The following is a 19642-nucleotide window of genomic DNA, read 5'->3' as shown; positions in this document are numbered from 1 at the left end:
TCCCTACTTGYATGAAGCACTCCAGTCTCACCTGGTGGCTCCCTGTTTTTGCAACTGCTATAATTCCCTGATAAGAGATTTGTTGCTGTTCTGCACTTGAAATACGACATTGGCATTGTTCTCTGATGATGGCTGAAACTTCAGGTGTTCAGGGAAAAATATTTCCACAGCTGACTCATTCCCAGTGAGAAAAGGCTAAGCTTTGCTCCCCATCCCCCCAGCAATCTATAAAATTCCAGTTCCACCAGTGGCATGCCAAGTACTTTATCTGAAGCTGGATTATAGGCCTGCAGAGACTATGCAGTAGGGAGAGTTAAGTGTTAAGGGAGAAGTAGGTGTTCTCCTTTCTCATCTGTTCTGCAAATTAATATAAGAATAATCTATGAAAATCAAAATCTAAGGAGCACACTGCTAAATCATCTTCTCATATTCTTTCCTTATCCTTGTATTTCCTTCAATGATACACTCGACCTTTTATGTCTTTTAAATTTGATAGCAATATCTTTCAAAAACAGACAGGCAATTGTGACCTCGACAATGTCAAACAATTTTATCTGCCATTAGATGCTAGCCCTTCTCATTTAACTGATTTGCATTCGGGACTGCAGCTCTCCCTGAGCTAGGTGGTTGTTAATGGGGCCTGCTGCTGTGGTTGGTGATGCAATGCACTATAAATGCAACCTTTTATTTTAGCTTTTGCTATGCAAGTTACACCAGTTACTGTAAAAGCTATTTGGAAATATAGGTGACAAAACTAATCAGCTGAACAGTGTAGCCTAACCTATATCCGAAATTGTGCTACAGGAACTGCAGTTAAAAGTGGAGGGCAGGGGCCAAAAAAACTTCAAGGCCAAGATTTTAGAGGTGGATAACTACTTCTTTAATGGAAYAGAAGAACAAATAATGAAGCTTTTTATTTTAATATCTAAGGAAACTTTCCCAGATACACTGAACAAACTACTTGGCTAAAGAGAGAAAGCACAAGAGAAGGAACTCTGCCATTTCTTGGGGGATCAGTGACATTCCTTAAGATTTTGGGGTTAGTCTAGTCCCCATCTTGCTGCTGCTACCCATGAGATAGGCAGGATGAGTGCAGGTTTCTTTGGGTTCCTTCTCCTTTGCACCTCTAGTGTGTGCCACATCTATCAGACTGCATGTGTTTCCTTCAAGCTATGTCATGCAGCTCTAACGAATGGTTTTGAGATCTATAATGTGGAGTGATGTAATAGCACAGAACTGGGCCCTTACTGATCCCTGGACAATGATGAAAAGCATGGATCTGGACAGTAAYAGAGCTCAAGGATGTGCCAGATAATGACCTAATCTTCAAATGAGGGTAAGACCWGCTTCTTTCCGAATTGTATTTTGTCTTCAGTAGAACAAGCACAAGTTAATGAAATACCTATATTCTCCAAACAGATTTGGAGAGATTTAGACCCCTGGAAGGCTCTTGGGAAGAACATTTGGACTCTGAACAGCTAACTCTTGACACAGTATCCCTGTGGGATGTTATCTTATCTGAGAGAACTGCTAATTTGCACTGAGTTGTATTGCTATGCAATCTAAACAGGAAGAGTGTATTTCAGAACTAGGACGTCTGGCGTGTGGGGACTCCTTGTACTTACGAACATTTAGTATTTTGCTTAACTTTTGACCTTCCAGTTGTGACTGTCTGGTTCTAGCGGCTTTTGGTCTGTGAACTCTATTTGCCTAAGTCACCTAACTTGCAGATTGAGACATTGACATCAGCACAGTGAAGGAGAGAAGACCAGCAGGATTGCCTGAATGCACAGTGCTATATGGCATGGACAGTCCTTCTGGCAAGTAACTCCATCCCAGAGATTTCTGTCTCCTGGTTCTTTTGAGGAGCAGCCCAGATTCTGTCATGTTTCACGCTAGTGAAAATACATAAAGGAGATTTGTTATATCAGTGACAGTGTGTATACTACGGTACATAAATTAGATGATAATCTTACAAACCTACATCTGATCTTTACAAAATTTTAAATATATCAAAAAAGTTAATTGCATTTAGTTAACCATATGCATAAAAAGTCTCTAAGATCAGAATCTTCTTAATTAATTCTTAATTACTGAATGTATTTAGTCCTGTTTCCCATTCCCTCTGATTTATACCATAAAGAAGACATAAGTGAAAAGCTTGCAATAATGTGACCTTCCTGGAGACTAAWGAAGCCAAATGAGTATAGAAAGACTTGGCTTATAACTACATATGCCCTACTAAATAAATCAAATCTGATCCTTCTGAGTTTGGATGAGTTTAATTTCAGTGGGTTTCCAAGTTCCACAGACCTGAAGGYTCAAAATCTTTCTGCTGCTCGTTAGTCCTAGCACCATTGTGCAGCTATGCCTAAGGCACTCCTCCCCTCCAAGTGCATCTAACCCTGTATCTACTGAAGGTTACAGGCTCCTCAAGAACATCAAGTACTTACCCTCTGTAGGAGCTGCTAGAGATGTGAGGTCCTGAGTGGCTTGAGATAAAGAACATGGCTCAGAAATGGTGCTGGGCTGCACAACTGTTCTTCCTGCCTGCAGGTGCTAGGCACTTAAAACCTGCTACAGCTGCAAGTTGGAGCAATTCAGTCCACAGGATGGTAGGGCACACTGAAGAGAAAAATTGGAGGGAGGCAAAAAGATGAGTTTGGTCACACAAAACTCTACATAGAAAAATTCTTCAAAACATCTGTAAACTTTTCTGCTCCTAATCTGAAAACTGCACATTTTTTCCTCAGTGAATTGATACTCCCAATACCTTGCACAATCCTGCTGATTATTTCCTTATTGAATGAAGACAAGAGAGAAACAGGATGAATGAGGACAAGAGAGAAACAGCAATAGGTGAAGGCAGGGAGAAAGCAGTTCTTAAAATATTTGTTTCACTGGGAGGATAATTTAAAGTCTCTTACTGTTTATGAGACTATTTATGAAAGATGGAGGCAAGGATTACTTTTTGGATTATCATGCTGCTACTTATTCTCTGACAGGGGCATTTAACAGTCTCCAAACTCTTAATGAGAAAGTGTTGGTCTTCCCTGGATTTTCAGAAGATTAGGCAGGCTATCTGATGTCTGATGTTCCCCAGACCCAAGGAGGGAATTAAGTACAGTTATGAATAGAAGGATTAAGATCCTTTTCTTCCAGGAAATATAAATCAGACCTTGCATTAACAATTGTTAGAAGTATCTTCCAATATTTCCTTTCTGTGTAAATACACGCTGTCATTGCCATGGGGTTTAGGTGGTGTTTGCATGGGAGAGGAGAAATTGAGAGTACAAGCTGGTGTTGTCTTTACAGCTGTAGAGTCAGGCTCGATAGCTGGAAAATACTTAAAGCATTAGGATTTGGTATTGTGATGAGGATCAGTGTGCCCAAGGACTGAAGAGGCCTATAGAAAAGATTGGCCATAATAGAGAAGGAACTTCCTTCATCTCCTTTTTTATCCACATTATTCCAGATGTAATATGAAGTAAACTCAAGAAGTTACAGCTCTGAAGTGCCTAAAAAGACTTTTTAGTCATGTGATTTAAAATGTGAAGCTTTTCCTTCTTCAAGGTGAAATGTCAAGTGGAAATGTTGTCTCCACTGTGGATGATGAATTCTGAGTGCAGTGAGAGAGCAGAAAGCTGACAACTGTACACAGGAGAGTTTCTGAAAACTAGTTGTAGTTGTGACTCATTAATTGTACAGCAAACCTGTGCTTAGACTGACACTATGCTTTACTATTGGCAGAGATGTAACTGAGAAAGTGAGTATTTCCCCTCTTAGGGCTTGCCAAACATTGTGTAATTCCCAGTGGTGATGAATGTTCTTGAATCCCAGTGAAGCCAACAGGATTAGAAGGTGCTAAGCACGTCTTCTTTGTGGGGAATGAGCTTATAGGTCCATTGCAAATTAAGTCCCAAGGCAAAATAGGTAGGAAAGTGCATATCTGCTAGTAGGTTGGGGGTTAAAAGTTCTCTAACTCCATGTTTAACATTGGTCCAGGCAGGGTCAGTTCCAGTGCTGCAAGAAGGTAGCAGTCTGGCCTTGTGTAACAGAGAGCTGGACTTAGGGGGCACAGGGTTACTGATAAAAATCCCGATCTATAGTAGTCCTTTAAATGTTAACTACAAAACATAGTCATTTGTCATGCGTATTGGATTGTCTACCTACCCAAAACAACACTAGAGTACTATAAAGGGTGTTGTGTACCTTTGGCTGTTTGGGATGTGACTGAGTACAGGGTTGGAAACCTGAACAGAGGTGAGCAAAGAAAAAGTAGCATGTGAACCACCTCTATAACACTGCAATGGTAACATTCACAGCTGTTTAGGAGTTTGCTTTGTTAATTTTGTTGGACAGAAAAAATATTCCTTGGCCTTAAGCTTACCCTTTCATTCTGAACTCAAWTCCTGCTTCCTCAGAGAGTCTGTCTCAGTAGGCTAAGAAGCATCGTTTTTCAGTCATGTTAACTCAAGCAATGTAATTCATACAGTTCAAAAACTATGTTAGGCTGCAGGCTAATATGCTCAAAAACTTGTTAGCTGCCTATATTTGGCTGGGGGGGAATTATGCTGTGACACACTGAGTAATACACCTTCAAACTTTGCTTTGTTCTTAACATAATACAAATAATAACAGGAAACTATATAGGTATAACTGGATTCCAAAGAGAYGTATCCATCATTGACAAGTATGCAGATAAATATACATATAGCTTCACTATCTGGCTTCTCTAGGAGGTTTCCAGTGGCATTCACAATAYGGAAGTGAAAGCCCACTGAAAAAATACTGGATATTAGAAAGATGTTCCAAATTTCATAAGCTGTAGCAATGTCTTCATTGTACTGGGCTTATCAACCATCTTAAGTTAACTTAACTGCATCTTTTCTACTCCTGAAAAAGGACCAAAGATGTGTGATCAAAGGTATCTTTTGCCTCAATCCCTGGTTTGTGGTGAATGACACTTACCTGGCTGAATAGTCAAGCTAAATCAGCATAATAATTCTATTTTACTTGAATAAGTCTGTACAAGAAATACATTTTCACAATGTTCCTAATGTACATGGAGGCTTAGTATAGGTAAGTGGATGCAGGGCTTTACTTATTCAACCTCATTTCAACCTAGACTGAGATCCAAGGTTTAGCTTTTTCAGGAATTTGGATTCGGGTCAGTAAAAAGATGAGGGCATTTTGGCACAATCACAATTCAGAGCCAAGGTTTCTAAATGCACAGGTGAACTAATACATTGTCACTGATGTAAGCTCATCCCAAGCATACAGCATGATACAGATCTTCTGCTTCCCAAAGCCTTCCGGCAGATTATGATGTTTGCTGCTATGGTGGCTCCATTTCTGTTTGTAATAAAATGTAACAATAATAAAGTATTAAAACTAAGAAAACAATTCCTTAGTCCACGCCAGAGTAACATCCCATGTGAACTGAGCAGTTCCCAAACCACCCCCTGTGAAGCACTCTCTCCCATGGAAGATATTCTTCTGCACGGACACTGTGGGGTCTGTTACCTCTCCCCTGTTTCTTATGCTTGGGCTTACATGACTTCCTCTTCCATGCAACCTTCACCACTGGAAAATCTTGAATGTTTTCTTTGAAAATCTAACAAAGAAACATCTAGATCTCTCTCCCAGTCTTTCCTATTACTCATAGCTTTAAAATATCTAAGCAGTTTATTTTAAGCCATTCCTTCATCTAATTCCATGTCTCTAATCAAATTATCCTGCTGTTAGCTGTTCTCTCAGTAATCCTGAAAAAATTGTTTCTTAGCTAAGCTGATTTGTAACAAATTCTCCTCCACAGGCTCAATTCTGGGGCCAGAGCTCTTGGTGCTTTCATTCTGACCCTGAGCTTTTAAAGTCTTCGGTATTCCTTCTTGGGGTTGGTTTGCCTTGAAGTAGACAAGACAAGGTGATGCCACACTGCTAAAGAGCTCCACAAGCAAAGCCTGTTTCAGATTATTTCAATTTCCATTTACAACCGTTCTTGGCTTCCATCTATATTCCAGACATCACCAGAAAGGTACCCACCAAGCAGAGGCAATCCTCCAGCTGGGATGCAACATTTTTGCCACATTAGTGGCTGGCAAGTGCTTTCTTYTTTCATGGAAGTAAATGATACATAAATAATGTTCCTGTTATTCAGTGGCATAAAACCCAAGGGGAAGGGAGATAAGTCTTCTGCTCATCAGAATGGCTAATTACTAATGATTTTGTGTTACTGAGTTGGTTTAAGAATAAAAAGCATCTTTTTTCCACAGTACAGCGGAGTGCTCTCACCATGATGCTAATAGATACTTGCAAGAGGAATCTTTTAAGTGAGATCTCTTGTTAGGACTATTAAGGTAGATAAATAGTGCMTATTTAAGGTAGATAAATAGTGTGTATTTAGTGTAGTGTTCTATTAGTTTATATAAATAGTTAAATGGACATTGGAACAGGATCCTGAACCTTGTTCTCCCATATCCCCAGTGAGAGATCCAACCACTGGGCCATTGTATCCCTCCTAATTGCTTGTGCTAGCTCTGGACCTGTGGATGTTTAATTGTTTCTACAAACTCYCACAGAAGAGACTGGTGTTGATTGGATTTGGTAGTGATATTGGTTTGTGAGCTTAACGTAGTTATAATATTACAGTGCTGCTGTAGAAGTGCTGTATCTTTGTTCATTTCTCCCAGACATGGAAGGTTGGTGTTTGGTGATCATAGAGCCTGTGGTCTTGCTCCCATTAACTTTCCCTACTTTTTTGTTTCCAATTTCTCACTTTTTATTGTATATAGATAGAGTGTTGTCTCATGCCCTCCCTTGCCACCTCAAAGCAGCTTATGGCAGCAAGCTGAAGAGATAAGGTTTGCTGAGACAGAGTGAAAGAAGGAATGTGACCAATTGCAATGACAAGCTTGCACTGGGTAATTTACTATACGGTCAAATGAATGCCCTGCTCAACGTGCTTGCCCAATACGCTGCAGTAGTCAGTTGTAGTAGTCAGATGGCCACATGAAAAGAAAGAACAAAAAGAACAAAATGAATCTGAGGGAAACCCACCTCATATTCCCAGGGAAGGAGGAATTCATTGGCATTGTAAGAAAACGTTGCAGGTGAATTGTGCCCACTTCTCCCCAGATTGATCTGTATTGAAGAAACGAGCTGATGAGAGTGGCTGATGAGGCTCCTGTGAACAGCCTGATAGGCACGGGACTTTTGCATARTCTCTAACAGCTATCTCTTTTTCCCTCATAAAGCCTGAAATGAAGTAAAATGGTCTGAGGCTACTGAATGAACCTGAAGAATCAAGGAGTGCAACAAAATAGATAAGACCTATGTTATGTAGTCTCTCCTATTACAGAGCTTCAACTAGTGGTTGGAATGAATTCCAGTTGCTTCCTCATATATCACCGAATAGGAATTGGAACATTTGCCTTCAAAATGATCTAGAGTGGTATAGTTTGGATCCAGCATGGCTCTTTTATTTCAAAGCTGGAGGAAAGATTTGGATTATCACTGTCTTCAGTTGAAAGGTGTGGGTTTCTTTTCTTTTTTTTTCATTTGCAGTGTTTGGAAATAGAAAGAGGTTCCATTCTACTAGTACTYGTTCAGGTAATTCAGAATGACAAAATAGACAAAATGGCAGGAAGAAATACAAATTCAGAAATACATCAGAGCGACACTGACCCACCCATGATAATTCAGGGATGAATGGACAGAATCTGGCATGTTCTGGGCTCTTGTGTTCCCTYCTTTCAGTCCAAGATGAAACTTCCTTTTATGGCTAAACACAGGATAATAATGAAAAAAATCCTCATTTTTTCATCCTTTTTGGAGAGGATTTTCCAAAATGAAAGGGAGGGGAAAGCCTTAGCTAAATGCCTGGAAATTAGAATGACTAACTGATCAGGAAAATATTTTTAACAAAGCAAATGCTATTTTCTTGCAACATGAGTCCTGAATATTACAGGCCATTGCATACTGAATGGCAGCTATTGAACTCTTGGCTTCAACTTGTTTGGACAGTGCAGTACCTTAATTCTTCTTCCCTTTTCTGTTAATGGGAAGAACAGCAGCTGGGAGGAACATTTGCTGTGGGCAAAGTATAGACTGCATTAAGGATCAAACATTTAAGCAGAACATTTCAACAGGGATGCAGAACCCATTTAGATTTCAGCTGTGAACATGTTCAATCTTGTTTAAAACTGAGCCTCTTCTTAGAACGTGACTGTAAAAGCTGAGAAATTTTAGAAATTAAGTTTGCATTTACCTTTGAAGCAAAAAGTCACAAGGACACAGTGAGAATATCCCCTTATTTGTTTGTGTTGACTAATACTTGGTGTAATTTTAGTACATATAGTTATGGTATGGTACACCCCAGAGTTTAAATGTGAGTCTCACATCCTCCTGAGGAGATGGAGTTCTGCCAGATTTTCCAAAACCTTTTATTAGATCAGGCATGAGCTCCTGGAGACTTAAAAAAAAAAAGAACAAGTAATGTTCATGAAAGATGACTGAATCAAAATCCTGGAAGAAAAGCCAAAGCAGAGAAACATACTGCACTTTGGAACACACAAGTCTAAGTAATGATGTGGAGCTGAACATTGCAGCTGGAGTTATAATGAGCCTAATCCTCAAATCCATAACAAATTCCTAATCCAGATCTGAATTATCTCAGTAGCATTTTTTCAGATAATCTATTAGTCCCCAGATAATGATTTCCTGCTTCATCATGGTTTCGCTTCTTAAAGTGTGCAGAGAAATACAATATAAAATCATGAAGAAGGCTGTATATGTATTGAATCAATGGTCAATGTGTTTTAATATTCCAACTGTGGCCAGTAGCAGATCATTTGAAAAATATATATAAATATAGGGCACCATAATGCTTCTCTTGGTTGTACCCCAGCTTCAGGCTACTTGCAGTTTAAGGATTTTACTGCCTAGCAGTTGTGGCTGCAGATTTTTGTTTAATAGTCCTGATGGGTTTGGCTGCCATGATTTTGTTTAATCACACTTCACTCTCCACAGCTTCCTAGGTCAAAGAGCTTTATAGTTCAGCTATGTATTATTTGTATTCATTTGTTTTAAATCAACCATCAGTTWAGTTCTTTTGATGCTCTTGGCTTTTGTATACTGAGAGGCAGTAACTAAACTTTGTCTATTTGCCTTCTCTCCGCCTTTCATAAGTGGGTGTACTTCTATCACACCCCCTCAGCAGCCTCTTTTCCAAACTAAAGCACCCTAGTCTTGCTAATCTCCCCTCTCAGTGAACTCAYTCCATATCAACAACCACCTTTGCTGTCCTACTTTGCTGGTTTTATTACCTGCTTTTCCAAATGGGTGAGACCAAAACCGTATGTAGTCTAAGATTTCCACTATATTTAGAACAGCTGAGTTGCTTACTAATTTCAGAACTGAACTTCTTCAGGTTGGTATTATATCAGGGCTTTCTCACAGATTTTTGTTTGATAAAGCAACAGACTTAGGTGTGAATTTCCACTGAGAACTTGTAAAATGTGAGAAAGAAGGTAGGTATTAGACGTCTGACTGCTTGTGCTTMTGGTGCAAGTGGTTGCTGCAGCAGGGTCAATTATTTATTGACTTGTCCCATATGCCTGTCTAACCCCCTCCCCTCCAAAAGCCTTTACACTCAACATTTTTATAAGAGGAAATAAACACCTCCCTCTGCCCTTACCACTAACGAAAAAAACACTTCCTCCTCCTACCTCCCACTATCCCCACAATGAAGCAGAGACAAAGAGAGATGAACCTTTCTGGTCCAGCTGACTCCCGCAAGAATATCTTTTCACAAGTCCCTGTGAATTTGCCCTGATATCAACTGTTGATCCCAATTAAAGTGACTGCTGATGGCCAGGTAAGCCAAACATCTGATCAGACTACCAGTTTGCCTGCCCTCACTCTCTCCCATAACTTMTGGTTTAGATGGAAAGGTGAACATGCAAAAAAGCACTAAAAATAACATAATAAATCCCCAAACCTAAAACGCAAGGACATCACCGTGGGAACAATGCTAAAGAAAAATTTATACCTCAGATTTGATGGGCAAAGAACTGAAAAACTCAGTCATMTCTAAGAATAGTCAAGCTCTCTAATTGGGAATTACAAGTTTTATTTTCCATTGCAAATATCATTCAGATAACTGGGAATGTACAGTCAGGCACACAAGGGGAACATGTTTCTGTAACGCTAGTATAAAAGCTCTCCACAGAAGCATGTAGTAGCAAAATTAAATAATAATAATTTAAACTTTCTTATTCACAAATGCAATATCATCAGTACTAGATAAATTATTGAAAAGGCTAATAAATAAATTGCCTGTTGGATAGGACCACCATTTTGCTGGTTGAATAGCATTTGAACAGCTGTTCCTCCAATGCCTTCCAAAAGGGATTATTTGAGTGAAGTTTTAACGAGACTCTTCTTCCACTGAACCTTCTTTAATGAACCCCTTGGTGTAATTCTATCACTATCACTCAGCACTTTGACTGCGCTGCCAAGCATATAGTAGGAGAAAATTTGCTCCCTTACCAGATCATGTATGTCTTTAAGAGTTGGAGGTCAGACTAGTAATTTCTGTTCATTCACGTTTTAACATGTTGGTAAAGMAAGTAGAAGCCAATATTAAATATTTTAATATTTTAGCTTAGCAAGTACATAGAGCTAATCACTTTAACAAAAATAGYTAAATTTTAAATTAAATAGTTTAAAATAGTAACCTGAAAGGCAGCCAAATTATTTATTGAGAATGAAAATGATTCAGGGGAGATTCTTGTGTTGAGATTAAATGGAGTTAGTGAACCTAAAGAGATTTTTGGCAGACACTGCCCCTCCAGATATATTAGTCCACCTCTAGTTCTCCTGGATTTGTGCTGGGGTTGGAGTAATCTGGCGGGAGGAGTTCCTTTTGAAAGTATAGATACAAAGATCTTTCTTTTTTCATTTGCTATTTCCAAGCAGTTATCTGTTAGTTAAGCAATTTTAGAGCCATATAAACTTCTAATGCATTCATTAGTCTTTTTGTTACTGCCGGGTTCACWTATTCATGCTTCTGATCCACGAGGTTAGCTAGTATTGAGCTTTTCAGTAAAAATGAGCCAAACTAAAACTGAGGATTTAAAATACCTTTGATTTTGGGGTGGATAAAGCATAGTTATGAAAACATTAGTCCAGTCTGGTTTCTGGGTCTCAGTCAGATCTGGCTAGGCTTGGTTTCCTGTTCTGTTTTTGAGTTAGCTCTGTTTGAAGAAGAAGCTTTGTGATTTCTTTAGTTGTATGAGAAACTCCTAGATTTTTTTTTTCCTTTAGAATCCAAAGTCAGACTCACTTCACACACCAATTAGGCCTTGAAATATGAGTATTGACCTAAAAGTAATTCTGATCTAGATGCCACTTTTTGAGTTGTAATACTCAGTAAAGTACCAAGAAATCAAACTGACTAAAGGAAAACAACAGCATCTTTATAGCCACACCATGTGCTTAGTTTTTAGGAAGCTTGAGGCTTGATGCTGTCTAGATTGAACAACTATTGAAGGAGAGATGTGAATTCAGTCTTCTCTGTCTCTGCTGAGTACCATAATGACTGGCTACTGTAATTAGTTTTCTTTAGCCTAACTAATCTTTATATTCCTACAGTGTTTTGACACCACCAGCAGACTGAACATAATTCTTTACTCTGGTTGGAGAAGCACTTGCCTAAGAGCAGAGGATATCACAGCTAGTATCGGAAGGATTAAAACTGAACTGTCTATCAGCAAGGCAGAGATTTGGTTCATCTGACTTAGCTACCTTAAAGTTACTTGTCTAGTGTGAGCCCCTTGTCTGGGCTCTCTCTACAGTCAATGGAGTGATTCCAGAGCATGAGTCACTCTTTCCTAAGAATAGTGCCTAAGGTAGGTGGGGTGAATCACCCTGAGGAATTGCCTGTCTCTCCCTGTGAAGAGAGCTTTGCCAGCTGTCTTAGATGATAAGCCTTCCTTTTAGGTGCTTAAAATTAGGTGAGATGAATTCCACTTCAGAATGTCCAATTTCAATCTTCCTGAAACTGGGAAGAGCCAAAGGGAGGCTCAAGTTGAGAGAGAGTTGCAGGTTATGTGCATGCAAATCGCTGCTGTGTTTAAGTGATGTAGCTGTTACCCAACAGAATATTAATCCAGCATGGATTTCACAGGGAAGGCGAAAGGCACCTGTGACCCTGGCTTCAGCATGTTGCAGTGTGTCCTGCCCAGAGGCTGCGGTGAGAGATGCAAGGCTGTCCTGTTCACCTCTGCYCCCTCGGTATGTTGTGGCCAGCTCCAGCTTTGACAGCTGTTGGATTTGCATTCCTGCAATATTTTCATTTCAGGCTCTCTCAGGTCTTTACTCCCAATCAGCCTCACAACACACAAGCTGCTAAGAGTTACTATAGCAAGCTTTTGGCCAGGAAGAGGTTAAGTCTTATTCACCTGGGTGCAGTGACAGGCGGGGGACAGAGAGGAAGCCAGTATCACCATAAAGTACTGCTTGGGTATTGGAAAGGCAAATGTGTTGTACCACTCTTGTCACATAAAGCCTTTCTCTTCAGGCATATCACAGAAAAATGTTGACTCGGTGTGGCTGTTTCACCTAATTCCATGTAGACAGCTCTGCAGAAGTACTTTGGGGTGACTTGTAATATGAAGAAAAAGATGAGCAGGAAATAATCCAGCAACCTTCACAGAACATTTACTTTACCCAAAGCACAAGCTTTGTGGAGAAAAGAAAGTAGAACATATATAGAAAGAAAACATCTAAAGAGGAAGAAACATTCTTAGGTATGGATTCATTATTTTTCTTCTGAAGCTACGGTTTTCTTAGGATTCAGCAATACGAGACGTGTTAATGAAACCATCATCTGAATAACCTATATTCTTGTCTGGTTTTGTCAATATTGGTTTTTCAAAGACCAGAGGATGGCAAGTTTAAATGCTTTTATGTGATACTTGTTAAATCTTTCTTTCAGAAATATTGGCACATTTAAATCAGTGGCATAAACTCCTCCTTTTTTGTTATTCTTTCTTCATGCTAGAAAGAATGGAGAAAGAGTGTATGAAGTGTTCTTGTAACACAGTTCTGGCAAGAAATACAGTCTGCGCACACCAGAGGGTAAAAACTCTGATTTTTCAAAGAATTGTCAGGACTTTTCTGGTTATCTGATTGTTGTTCAGAGGTTAAAGTTCTGGTCTCCACTCAGATTAGCCAAAGTTTAAATAGTGCTTGATTGATTGATACCTGTTTGCCCAGAATCCAGAAAGTCCCCACAGAGTTTCTATTTTTGGCAGTCTCTGTATTTGAGGACACAGGTCCTCAAAGAGATTAGGGAAAAGGATTTGTCAGAACTGTGTCGTCAGTGGAGCTCCCACAATTAATGCTGTCTGTTGTGTCAGAGTCGTGAAAAGCCGGGTGTCCTTTGTGCAACTGAAGTCTGACTGAAATCACATCTAAGCCTGCTTCCCTGAGTGTCCATCCTGCAGGAAAAGCAGAAATGGCTATTTATTCCCTTATCTCTAGCCAGGGGAGCAGACAAGATTTCACTCTGTTTACCCATCCCTTAGTTTCCGAATTCGACACAATTTCGAATTCGACACAAGGCCCTGTTTTGGATGGTGGTCCTGTGGCAGGCGCACAGCACCAGCACCAGCACCATGGGGAGGCAGAAGATCCCCTCTGGGCCTGSTTCTGCTCTAGTTTTGTTCAGTCTGATCTCCTCGGCTGTGGCCGGCTCCCGCTACAGCACAGGTACTGGAGGAAGAGGAAGGCAGCCACCTTGCTGCCCCAAACACAGCTCCCTCCCAACTTGGGCAGCAGCGGTGGGGCCTCGAGGTACGCGACGAGCGGCCCCTGAAGGCGGTCATCTCGAGGCGCCTGCTCAGGCACCGCATGTGCCGTGGGCCCTGGGAGCACCCTTGCGACCGGGCGGATAAAGGAGATCCTCACGTGAGGCCGCTGTGGCAGTGAGGGGCACTGGGCCCGGGGGAGGGCTGTGTCACCAGGCCTTCCTCCTCCTCCTCCTCCTCCTCCTCCTCCTCGTCCCACTCACCGCCATGTCACGGCGGCTGGCAGCGAGGGCCCGCACTGGGCCTGAGGGAGGGCTGTGTCACCAGGCCTTCCTCCTTCTCCTCCTCCTCGTCCCACTCGCCGCCATGTCGCGGCGGCTGGCAGCGAGGGCCCGCACCAGGCCTGAGGGAGGGCTGTGTCACTAGGCCTTCCTCCTCCTCCTCCTCCTCCTCCTCGTCACACTCGCCGCCATGTCACGGCGGCTGGCAGCGAGGGCCCGCACCGGGCCTGTGGGAGGGCTGTGTCACCAGGCCTTCCTCCTCCTCCTCCTCCTCCTCCTCGTCCCACTCGCCGCCATGTCGCGGCGGCTGGCAGCGAGGGCCCGCACCGGGCCCAGGGGAGGGCTGTGTCACCAGGCCTTCCTCCTCCTCCTCGTCGCACTCGCCGCCATGTCGCGGCGGCTGGCAGCGAGGGCCTGCACCGGGCCCAGGGGTGGGCTGCGTCTCCTGGCCCGGCCTGGCCCGGCCCGGCCGCCCACCGCGCGGCGCTGGCTGCCGTTCACACAGGCCCCGTTCAGGGTGCGCCCGGAGCAGCCGTGAGGGGTGTCGGGGGCTGGCAGCTTCGGTGTCGGCGCACGCACCACCGTTGCCGGCCCCGCTCCCCATGGCGGGTGTCACTGAGGGGCCTCGGCCAGCAGAGAATGCCCTGCGTCCCGGCCCCGCGCCGCCGCGCCAGCCCTCGGCGGGGAAGAGCCTTCGCCTGGTCTCTCAGCGAAGCCCGAGGAAGCCGAGAGGGAGCAGCTGGACGCTGCTGCGTTCCCTTTTGGCTTCACAGCCCGGACCTGCGTGGGGAAATTATTTGCACACATGACTTAGCGCAAGTCAAACAACTTGGGGTGAAAACAATGCAACAAGCATTCCTAAGCCTTTAAAAAAAATCRCACCCACCTGTAACGGCACAAAGATAAATTTAATTGAATATGGCTTTTCATATTGCCAGTGAAAAATGACCATCGAATCTTAGCAAGAAAGCAGAGAAGTGGGAGTGTGTTTGTCTGCAGACAACAAAAATAGAATGACATTTTTGCAAGCTATTTTTTCCACTGTCTGCCAAGTATGATTTCTACACAATGTATGATACAGGCCAGAAATCTGCYGGTCTCTAGGTTGCTGCACGTTATGATCAGCCGGTCATAATTTCTCCCAGTAGCTGATGATGGAAGATGTGTGATTCATGACCTAACTAACCTTATTTTTAGATATTGAGCTCTGTGGCTGCAGAGGAGATTGTGTTCCTAAAGATACATTCTGGGAGCAGARGAGAGCTCAACTATTTAAAAGAATAGTGCCTACTTAAAACAGTCAGTTTAGTAATGAGAAAAATTGTAACAAATACGTTCATCTGAGATCTAACATCAGTTTATGTTAAATGGAACAAAAATATAATAGTAGCCTTTAATCTGTGTTTCTTGTAAGACCTCTAAGGCCTAGTGACAGTGTTGTGAATATTAATAACCACTGCAATTCTCTGGTGCCCAGATAGCCGTCATGGGTATTATGTCACTGCGGTGAGCAAAATATGGGCAGATTTTGGAATGGAAACATTGGACAGAGCTGGRACAGGGATCTCCTCCTGTTTCCGGACTGCCTGCCTGACAGCCCTGGAGATCCCCTCCTGGGGCTAACTGCAGATGGGCAGGAAGAAGTTCCGTTATCGCATTCTAATGATGACTGGAAGAAAACAGCCCTCAGACTCAGCCTTACCCCACTCCCCCCTCACTTCCTCCCTCTTCTTCAGTCTCATGTCGGTTTTCACAAGCAGACACATTCATGAAGCTGTAAATTATGTTTGGATACAAAGACTGACAGGCTGGCTTCACAGAAATCAGTGGCAAAATATGCACTGATTTCAGGAGAGCCAGAATTTTATCTGCAGTGTAAAAGGGCAGATTTATAGATCATTAATATTATACTACTTTTGCAGGAGCATGAAATTACGAGAACTGCCATTTTGGCACTACTTGGCATGAGCCTGTTTTGGAGCTACTCAGCTACTCCATTCAGTTCAGTAAATAGGAGGGCTGTGACTCAGATGAAATCATTTGCTTTCTACTTCCCTCTAATATGGTCATTTGGTCCCATTTTTAAAGTAGGGCACACATACATATATAGGAAGAGTCAGCAAAGGAGTCTGTAGAATAAATGTTTCAGTCCCTACTGAAGCCTCAACAACTGAAATGCAGTTTCAAAACAACCTTTATTCTGCTTGAAGACTTAGTACATTTTTTAAAGCAACTCAAAAACAAGACACAGCTCCATCAACTCTATAGCTTGAACAAAATTTCAAGGAGGCAAGTTTTCATTGTTGCCTTGTAAAGGCAATTTACAACCCACCTTACCCTCCACCTCCTCAAAGACCATTTTGAAACAAAGTAATCTTAATGTTTTAAACACATTTAACAGAACAGAGCTTTATTTTTAAAACAAGAAAAAAAATAGCAGCATCTTGGGCAGCTAATGCAGTCTCATCAGGACAAGTGCAATGTAATGTTACCAACTCACACAGCCCAGTTTAGTCTTCTACTGCAGTAAATACACGATTTTCTATATAAAATGTTGCATTTTGGAACCTTGTCCCATGGGAGGCATTGTGCTTTGAGCTGCCCATTTCTAAAGTGACCCTGAAAAAAATAATATCAGGATTCACTTTCCCAACTTAATACCATGCATAGCAAAAGCACTGTGTGAAAATCGGCAGAAGTTTTCCCCATTAGAAGCATCTGAAGGTTTTCCCAAGCGTTATTCATTGCCAATTACAAGACAAAGCCATTTCTTTACTACAGAACAGTTGACACCAAATAGAAAATTTGAAGATTTGGTTTTACAGATTGTTTGACAAGAATTCTTAGATAAGTGAACCATACAGACAGGCTTTAAAAAGGAAAAAAAAAAAAATAAAAAAAAACCCACAGAAACGTAGCCTTTTAACTGTATTTGGAAACATGCTGCACCCACCAAGATCTAGTGTGTATGTGTGTAAACAAAGTTAATGATGTCACTTACTAAAGTCAGCAAAAAGATTACATTTGGTGCAAATGGGCCTATATTAGGATCTATTCATACATACACACTGCATGTGTGTGCGCATATGCAAACCCCCCAACTCTCAAATTCAAATTAAAGAAATCAAAAACTTGCACAATTTTTCCTCATATTGCTTGGGAGTGCTAGGTTCTCTGTGCTATATGTCATACCTTTCAAAAGCCTTGTGAAAGTGCTGCTGCAGTACAGCATATCTCAGGGATTTAAAATAAAACAAAAAGAAATCCCAAAACAAACAAAAAAAACCCCTCAATCAAATCCCACCCCTGAACTATATTAGATGGAAACATTATGTATCAATAGAAATATAGAAAAGCACCATGTTTCTTCAGTTATATTCACATATTGTTTTTTTCCAGACAAATAGTCTGTTTTAGAGCAAATCAAAACTGGAGTGAGCAATATGGTATATTAAGGAAAAACAACTCGGCAGCGGACGGGGCCTTTGGCAGGAAGCAGGGCTGTGCATTGTAGAGGAAGGGAAATGCAGAGGCCACCCAATGCCTGGATACCACAGAACTCCCTCACACGCCCACTCTGAGGGATAAGCGATCCCTGTACATCGCATGGACACTGCATAGGCAGGACTTCTCCTAAAGAAGCCCTAAGCACTAATCCACACAACACAGAGCTTGACTCATTGTTGCTTAYGGAAGAAGAGCAAGTGTCAAATTTTCACAAACACTAGTTTTTCTGTGCTACAGCCACAGATGAAGTGAAGTAATATGGCATGACAGAGGAACAAATGGCATCCCACAATGGGCTGGGCATGCTAAGAATATGGCCCACTGACATAACAGAGATTTTCTTAATATGAGGAAAATTAGATCCAAATTAGATCCAAAGTTACCATAAAATTTTTGAGAAATATTAAGTGAAACATCAATTCCGATTACATACAATTTTCTTTTACAGAAAAAGAGGTATAATTTTACACTTAAAATTTCAAAATTAATATAAGTCAGAAGAGCGTTTTGGACTGCTACAAGTGCTAAATTGTTGTATACTGAACTAATTTGTGATTTTAAGCCCAGTAGTATGACTGTCATGCTAGTGTAACTGTTGGTGCTTTTAATAGTAAAAGAAAGTTACTAGAAACCCTAATTCACATGGTCCTATCCTGAGACCTGATTGGGGGAGAATGAGGAAGGGAAGAGATGAAGACTAAAATTCTATCCAGAAAAAAAAATCAGAATAATTTTTAAAGTAATGACTATCTTGATATATTAATATTGATTGAATCTTGTTTCCTGATGTAAGTTTCAGAAAGAAAATACAGCTACAGGAAAGCAAGAACAACCCACCGAAAAAGCACAAAATCCAAACAAAAACAAAAGCCTTAGAGCATCAGAAATGAAGGGATACTGTAAAAATTAAAAGAGATAATATAAAAACTACTGTTGACTGGCAAATTTCCTATTATTTCCAATAGCTTAATAAGTACTGCATACTTTGTCTTAAAATATGTATTTCTAAAACAGAGCTGTTATGAGAAAACTCCATGGCTCTTACTCTTTTGATTGCGTATGCAACTGCCTTTTATAGTAACGGGTTTTCCCTTTGCATCACAAGGGAAGAATAAACTCTTATCTTTACTTAGTCACAACCTTTCCAAGATTTCTCTGAATATCATTATTTTCGGTTTATAATGTGTGAATTTACTCAGTGTGATTAGGGAAATTAATAATCATTTCAAGCCATCCACAGTGAATAGCCCCAGAATTTCTAATATGTTTGTGTTAGTGGGATTCACGTATTTATTTCCTTTAACAGAACCACAATTCTGTAAGTCTTTGGTACTGAATTGTAAAACTGTTCACTTTGATATTGTCTCAGTCCATAAGCTTATGAAAATAAATCCAAAATAATTATGGCAGCCTGATGATATTTTTAAAACAAAGATTTTCTAATCTTAATTAGCTCTATGTTGTATCCAATTGTTCTGAGCAAAGGTGAGAGCTTTTTTCACAACACTAATACAAAAAACAACCCTAGGCAACATTTTAGAGAAACTTCCTTCATATGAAATGAAAATATCTTGACATGCTAACAAAGATTCTGCCACAGTAGGTCAAGATGTCATTTATTTACTATGAAGAGTGGATTCTTTCTGAAATTCAAACTCTCTCTCCTCATAGCCAAATTTTCCTTTTTTTCTGCAGTCACTATCAGAGAAGGATATACAACTTCTTCCAAATACAAAGACAATCAAGACAGAAGTTCAAAATGCTTCATGAAGCAAACAGCACAGTACCGTATTCTAAAGATATCTCTGAAACAATATTGTTGGACTCCATGATAATTTGTAATGTTCATATACTTTTATTGAATAAAGCAGCTTTGAAGCTTATCAGGCACTGCCCAACAAAATATTTAGTCAAAAAAAATTATGAACTTTTTAAACTTTGAGCTTGTAGCTCAATATTCTATACAAAGAAAACTGTAAAATATTTCATAGTTTTAATTCTGAAGCCAACTCTTGCTGGCTTCCTGTACATTTCTTTAAA

The sequence above is a fragment of the Rhea americana genome, unplaced genomic scaffold (assembly GCF_003343005.1).
Source record: "Rhea americana isolate MKP2758 unplaced genomic scaffold, rheAme1 scaffold_77, whole genome shotgun sequence".
In the NCBI taxonomy this organism is placed as follows: domain Eukaryota; kingdom Metazoa; phylum Chordata; class Aves; order Rheiformes; family Rheidae; genus Rhea; species Rhea americana.
This window is presented reverse-complemented; position numbering follows the sequence as displayed.